We start from the raw sequence: 6,625 nt of genomic DNA, 5'->3' as shown, positions 1-6,625 counted from the left end.
TGCACAAGGTGCTCCCGGCCATTAGAAAACACACACCTGCATTTATCAAGCTAACGCGAGTGAGGCTGCCCACGAATGCCAAGCGTCTGTAACGCACGCGTTTGTATTCGGTTGGCGTCCGTTGCGTGAATTTTCAATGTCTCGGCGTGAAAAGAAAAGAAAAAGAAAAAAAAAAGTACGTGTCACACACACATGCATGCAGTGAAACTTTAGGCACACATATTTGTTTCGAAAAAATCTTGTTCCCCGACTCATCAGTGGACAAATTCTTCTTCGGTGAATGGAGCTCATTTAGCGTTTCCACATCCGGTCTGGAGAATTGGATCTGGATTCTTCGGTCTGAAGAATAGTTGAATTTAAATGAGGGCTTCTTTCGCCGATGGGACCGTTTTACGGAAGTATTTGTGATGTATGTACGTGCATACAACCAACGGATAGTTGATAGAATGTATCATTCGAGTTGTTGAACCTGATGTTGCTAGCTTCTGTTGAAACCGTAATCTCACGATCAATTCCTGAAGGTCTGTCAACGATGACATTAGATGTCTTTCAAAGTCACCAAAAAAGGGAAAGTTATCCAAGGATTTTAGAAGTCTTTGATCAAAGGAACCTCTGTTTCAAATGCGTGATTCGTGAGTCATTGGATCACTTCATTCCGATAGTCCAGACTGTCTGGAATCGATTTTGAAATAATTGTGGGTCACTCCAAGTCGATAGAAGACCTATAACTCCACCAACAACTTTGGAATACGCTACCCCATTGTGAGCTCAAGTGCTGTAGTTTTATTTTCGTGCATCGATATTGTTAGTGAATCTGTCGAAGTGATTAATGACACGCGATGTATAAGTTATAAGTTGTGAATATACGTTGCGACAGATACACTTGTTAACACCAGTACATCTTACGCATTTGTGCGGCTGTTCTATTCTTAGATGTTCTAGTGAAAAATGCATTATGCAAGGGCTTTTCTTTCAGGCATTATTATTTCTGATCAGAGAAGTTACTTCGAACGTTTCACACAATCTTTGGAATCCATTTAATTTGTGAAATAGTTCATCTTCATAAATAACTTAATTTTTGAAATAGTTCAAAAGAAATATTTTTTTACAAATAACTACAATTAACTGTTGAAATTCTCTTGAGTACCTGTACATCATCGTCTCGATGAGTTGTCCCATATTTCAACTACACAAGAAGCCAATTTTCCACTTTTCATCCTCATGTAATCACGAGCTCGCTCTAATCTCGTCTTCAATACTTTCTTCTCTCAAAATTATACTCTCGAAGAGTCATCATTACTATACACGTGTGGACCGGACTTGACTCTCTTCATTTTTCTTTTCTATTTTTTGGTCTTGAAAATAAGTTATCTTTTTTTTTCAAACGCAGCAAACACGCGAATTCCTGCTTTCGTTATCAGCTCGACTCGAAGGAGAAACCCCACGCGAGACAACCTTTAATCTATTTTTTGCTTTCATCTAATCCCCGTCACTTTCTTCTTCTTCTTCTTTGTCTACAGTATGCTCGCACCATAACCAATTGCAATGTATGCACGTGACGGGCAGTGTGTACACGCGTCGACCGACATCTTAATTGGAAAGAAAGTCTCTCTTTCTCTGCGTGTGATGACCGTACGTAGCGACAGTGCCCCAAACGTGCTTCGCTGAACGCAATCAGTAAAAAAAGCGAAAAGCCGACCTCCTATTATACTTACCATACCTCCTCTATCCTGTTATCATCCTTGAGCATGTAAGGGCAATTACGGCACAGAAGACTGAAAATTTACATTATCAGCATAACTACTTGACCATCAAAATTCAAATTGAAATCTGTGTAATCTATGTCACTTGGGTAACCGAACAAACTTGTCTATGACTGCATAATTTCTTGCGTCTTATGATTCCATGTTCCGTCTAACTGGAGTAGTAATCTTTTACTTTCAATTTTTTTTTTTTTTTTTTTTTCATTTTTCTTAAAAACTTTGCGTAATTCATAAAAGGATTTCTATCAACATCAACTGCAAATAGTATGTCACAAGTATTTATTTATCATGTAAAAAATAATAAAGATCTGCATTTTCACAAATCTGGCTACTATTTTTTATACGTTTAAATATTCTGAACAAACAAACTTGGAATTCGTTTTAGATTAGTTGCTAACTGGGCGCACTTTAAAAAAAATCCCCATTCGCATAAGCAAACAAGTTTTCTCATTTCGAGAGCAGTGAAAGTTAAATTTTTCCATAATGCAGCCCTGACGTCACTTCTATGACATGAACGTCACTACTTCATCACGCGTTACCACACTAGACAATAAAGAAAAACAAAAAAAAAAAAAACCAAAAAAAAACGCAACAACAATAATGAAGTTGTTTGAGGTTCACCTATGAAATCCCAATAAAACAAATGGCCGATTGCAACGTTGTCTTTTATGTTTCTTACTACTTCTTTGTGGACCACAGCAGAGCAGATACAGCTTACGGAGGTTTGTTATGTGGAGGATGTTGTAAAATAAGATTTATTGTCTAAAACATAAATTTTTCTTGTATAAAAATGTCTTTAATTACAACTATTTGATCTGCGACATCATACATCTTATGTAACCATGTAATACAAAGTAGTATTTCTTAAAAACCACAGCTCTTATAATAACAAAAAAATTTTTTTTGACTGACTAAAATTTCTAATTGCATCTGCAATCGAAATCATACCCAGCATTTAATTATTAGACTCTCAATTCTACAATAGCAACATTGATTTTCTAAATCATTTTACTATAAAATGATTACCTGCTCATTTTTTAAATATGTGTTTAAAAATTAGCCTAATTTGTACAAATAGCAAAAGTAATTAAGTTTATATATGTCAATCGAAATTGCAAATGATTTAAGCTTGTGTAAACAAATTCAGTCAACAACTTGAATTAATTTCTTAACCATACAATATGGAATTTTTTTACAAAAAGATTAAATAAATGAAATTATTCAATTACACTTAAAAAATGTGAAATAAAGTGTGTTATAGTATTCAAAATAATTTGCTAAAATAATTCAGCTTATTCCATCAGTCAAACTATAAACTGAAACAAAAAAACATTAAGTGTCTGAACAAGAATGACAAGTAAAATATTGTAAAGAAGATGAACATATTAAATCAATTTAGATTTGATAAAAATGGTTAGGATTAAAAAAAAAATTTCTTTGGAATATTTTCACAATAGACAATCACATAATAATATATAATAATATTAAAAATCGACTCTTGTCAGCTTACAGGTTTGATTTATTTATTAATTTAAATATTAATTTATTTCACATACGTAATAATACAGCAGCAATATTTGAATGTACAAATACACGCTTACAGTTATGGGATAACATTATTTTGCGGTTTATATATACATCATACATAATCTCATTGGTTTTTGTACACAGTTGTTATCAACATGAGTTGAAATTTAACAATGTAAACGATGAGAGCCAAGATCTATTTACCAAGATGGCCGAAACGTAGTGCATATTTTAATTGAAATTAAAATTGCTGAACTGACTACATTACAATCAATTTGTTTGTACAAAGCTTTATTTAATCTTGTTTTCTTTAAGCCTGTCTGTTTTCCCGGAAGATCTCGTGTTATCTATCTTATCATGATAAAAACTGATGGTAAATCCCAATATGGCGGCTAAAAAAGATGGCGGACGATCTCGTTCCTCGCAACCCTATCGACATGGGTATCAAACGAAAGTGCACAACAAACGAGCCAAGAGACATATGTATGTATTTGGATTCGATAGAAAAATTGAATACTTTTGACCGATGCAAAAGTAAACATTCCACAAAACAAGTTTGATCAGTGGATAAATGCGCACCGGTGCATGAAACCATGGAGGTGCGCAGCAGCTGTACAAACAGAGACACAATGGGGCGGCCAATTAGCCTCGCGGAAAGAATGACCGGACTTTACAATGATCTCGCGTATACATTGTACTTAATAGGGCGACGGAAGCGAAACTGGCGGAAGCACCGGACCATAATATGTTACACACGCGTATATATATGGGGTGTATATAATGCAACGGAAACGCCTCGGAAGATGCGAGTGCACTTGGCGAAGCAGCGGGGCCAGCAGACGGCTCGGGACGATAAGGTGCACGCAAATGGTAATGGAGTGCCAAATGCCCACTCGTGCTCGATTCAGGACCAAAAAAGGCGAGGCGAGATATCGTTCGTCCGGGAACCTTTTGAATTGATTTTTTTTTTTTTTTCCTTTCTTTTTCTTCCTCCCAACCGTGGGAGTCAATTAGCCTCCTTTGCTCTTGAATTCAGACTGACCTCGGGGCACTAATCAGCAATCCACGTTTGAAATTAGAAAACCACTTGTTGAGGTTCCATTCGCCCGTGTTTTGCCTTTGGAGTCCTTTAATTTTGATTTATCACCTTCGCACAATTGTGATTCAACAAATGTTGTAGAACCAAGTTGATCCGCGAAAAGTCCGTACTATACTTAAGTGGTAATGACTCGATCGTGAACGAGAACCTGATTCGCCCGATCGGCTTAATTTTTTAAAACATTTTTATGGTCACTGTATAAATGATTATTTTATTCGTTTATGTTCTTACAGCTCGTCCCTCAGTGGGATGTAATGACATAACTGCTTCACCGGAAAGATACCGCATAAAATTCCACTGGAATTCCCAAAGGACTCACGTAAGATTTCCGCAGGATTTTTTTCAAATGGGTACTTCATGATGAGTAAAGGTTCAGTTTTCTGATCTATAGCGAGGTAGACGATAAAATTTACCGAACTTGCATCCACCGGGTAGGTACATGTATTGGTAATAAAAAAAGATCATTCAATTCCTGTGGTCACAGGAATCGGTGTGTAAGTAGATCGGAGCATTCGACACGCTACAGGCAAGTCTTCGTGTAGCTCTCGGTTCCAGCCTCCGAAAGCAATAGCCCTACAAACCGTTACGCTCGACTCTCGAGAAATCCTATATATCGAGCCTCGACTGCCTCGACTGCCTCGAGTCATCAAGTAACTCTCCCTCTCTCTCTCTCTCTCTTGAGAAAGAAAACTCATAACAATCACCACAAACGCCTGCAATGGCGCGAGATGATGAATCACCCAACGAAAGCGTCGGTCCTACGCAACTCAACTCCCGCACCTATACGGATTCCAATGACGCAACTATCGTGTAGGTAGGATCGGTAACATTTTTATGAACCTCCGAGTGAGCGCCTACGCCGTTTTAACGGAGGAGAGGGGTAGGGATAAATGGCACTAAGTATAAAACGTACCATTGGTGCGATTTCGAGAGAGAAAGAGACGTCACGTGAGATCAAAATATGACATCGATGAGTCCGTTCGGTCTGCACTGACGCGTACAATGTGGCACGCCGTATAACGTGCACAACGTGTACCCGTATAAACGAGAAGTAAGTACGGCGTGGAATGAAAAGAGAAAGAAAAATTAAGGTCTCGCGCTCGTTCTCGATACGCGTCCCCGGCCATCGGGCCCTTCTTCGGAGTATTGCTGTAATGGCACGCGCAATATATATTGTGGATACGCGTGCCAAATTACACGCTCGGCGCAGCGTCTTTGTCGTCAACGGACCAGACTGTCGTATTACTCGCGCACTTTTCGACGCGTCAAGTGGTGCTCTTGTTTGACTATGTACCTATTCCCCGGCCACGACCTTTGACTGTAAATTTTATGGAGCGCGTGGCTTTGGACAATTGGGCGATTGAAAAACCTATTAAAACCAATATTTCTATGATGATGAATATTAATCGGTTTAATGGATCTCGAATATGATATTTTTTAAAAATCACGGGTTAGTCGAAGGTTTTTACATTTTTTTTTCTTGTGTACATAAATATATGCATCAAAAAAAAAAAAAAAAAAAAAAAAAAAAAGGAAATTTCTAACGTATTTGTAAGTGGTACCGATTTTTTAAAATTTGTTTTATTTGAATTAATTAAAGAAGGAATATTATGAATAATTTGATAAAATAATAATTCAAATCGGCATTCGTATACTTACTTATTAAAAAAAGGCGAAACGTTTCATTTTAAAAGTGCAACTGAGATTTTGGATGTGTCTAACTTCGATGCCTCTGAAATATATTTCAAATGTACAATTAAATAAAAAAAAATCACAACGATTTTAGAGACATTGTTTGAGTATGTGCATGTATGCGCGTATGGTATAAACAGTGGAAGTTTTAAAAAATTTCACCATAATCACGGGAGATAGCTCAATAAATTATTAGCGATCGTTCAAACAGGTTTTATCGAGGCGTGCTTTTTTTTATAACCGTTAGTCTCGTTTGTATTTTCTAATATTTGAAATTTTTTTATCACCACCTATTATACATCGAAACACACCGTGAAAGTGTCATTTATTGGAGAAAAAAAAAATTCAACGCTAATTGATGAAAGTGGCTTCGATAATAATGTCCTGTTCACGAGATACAGCAGATTTTTATGTAGAAATTTTAATCACATCCAATACCACTACTACGTGACTTGAAACAAACTTCAAAAAATAACAAAACTTCCCTTGACGAACCCATCAATATCGAGCACACTTACTTTTCTTGAAAATACACTATTTTTCG

This window comes from Copidosoma floridanum, unplaced genomic scaffold (assembly GCF_036245765.1).
Source record: "Copidosoma floridanum isolate Cflo_tuat_1 unplaced genomic scaffold, Cflo_Japanese_pri ptg000032l, whole genome shotgun sequence".
In the NCBI taxonomy this organism is placed as follows: Eukaryota; Metazoa; Arthropoda; class Insecta; order Hymenoptera; family Encyrtidae; genus Copidosoma; species Copidosoma floridanum.
Note: the sequence above shows the minus strand (reverse complement) of the source record.